The sequence below is a fragment of the Lottia gigantea genome (genome assembly GCF_000327385.1).
Source record: "Lottia gigantea unplaced genomic scaffold LOTGIsca_76, whole genome shotgun sequence".
NCBI classification, from domain to species: domain Eukaryota; kingdom Metazoa; phylum Mollusca; class Gastropoda; family Lottiidae; genus Lottia; species Lottia gigantea.
The window spans coordinates 1159174-1160842 of record NW_008710536.1 but is presented as its reverse complement, the minus strand read 5'-3'; positions in this window follow the sequence as shown (position 1 = coordinate 1160842).

The following is a 1669-nucleotide window of genomic DNA, read 5'->3' as shown; positions in this document are numbered from 1 at the left end:
CAAACACTCGAGCTGGGATGTATAGGACGTATAAATACACGATATACAAAGATGCAGTAAAGCTTATATAACGTCAAAAGAAAAGTGTTGTATTTTGAAATTTTAGGAAATTGTATATTTTAAATAATGATGATAGTATAAAATGTGTGAATGTAAGAGGTCATAGTTAGAACACATACAAAGTATATCAATGATGATACTTTACAGTTCCATTTTGTTGTTATCTACCAATGACGTTAATCATGTCTTGCTTATAGTTGAGATATTCTTCATCTGAAGGAATTGATAAGTTATCTGACAATTTGCATTTGAATAGTTTCATATTGGTGTAAATAAATTGGTGAATGCATTTAAAATGAAAATAAAATATTCGGATTTTGGCATTAATGATTGAATAGTAGATCGTAGAAAAGACGAAGTTCAAATTGAAATGAAATTAAGTTGTCTAAATTATGTCTTTTGTATCACTGATATAATTATTACTTGAAAAAATTTTGTTTATTATATTATGTGCATTTTCTTTTTGTTATTCCATATTACCTGATTATTAAATATCAATGTGTACTGTGAACATTTCGTACATAATTATTTAATAGTCGAAGATTTAACAAAATTGAGTGGTGTTTAAAGGGCTGTAAAAGCGTGCAAAGTGTTTTTACGATCAATATGCTATAATTTACCGTTTAATTTCTGGCATTTGAGATATAATTATATCAATTTCTTCCAATTTCTTAGTACAGTTAAACAATTCTAATTCATATTCATTCAATGTGAAAAATAAACCTAAATTTTCCAATTTTAAAAAAGTTACAACATTAAAGTGGGAATTAAAACTTCTGGGTATTAATTGACAAACCAGATATTTCACTATAAGGTTCAATTAAGTAAAAAAAAAAGATTTAATTCACTTAAATATGGCTTAACAATCAATGCCCCTTATTTGTTTTCGTTATTTCGGATATTTAAAAGTAGAAGATTCTATTACCAGGTTAAAAAAAAGATTTGAAGTCATTGGGTCGCCTTGGCTTACTCCTTTATAAATTTTATACTATTTTGTAGTTGAGCCATTATTCGTAACTGAACATGTTATACCTTTTTATATATCTTCTGAAATTATTATCAAATCCGGAAAGTTTTAATAATTAGAATAATAATAATTAACCTTTAAAACTTTTGTTAAAATCAATTCATAATAAAAGAAGAAACCAAAATTGTATTCGTTGAGTTCATTCAAGAAAAGGTTTCAGTCGTTTGACCAACATTTTATTAGACGCCAAGGCTTACAAATTTCAGTTTTATCTTGAGATCGTTTGGAAAAATTTCAACAATAAATTACATCTGAGTTAAAAGAATGTGTGGCAAACCCACATTTTCAACAATCTAACTTATATTTCAAAATATGCTGTGTTTTCTCACCCAACTCTTCATATTGATTGAAACATTAATATTATTATATAAAATATGGAGTGAAAAATTATTAATTTTAATGTTTATATTCTGTTAGATTTAGTTTTTTTCAAATAAATATCCTAGTTGAATCAGTTCTAGATTGTCCGTTCTGCCATGACAATTAACGTTTTCAAATGAACAGATTTATATAAAAGTTTACGCGAGTATCGTCTTGACAAAGATCACCAAAGACATTCATTTACCCCCTCCCCCCCCCCCC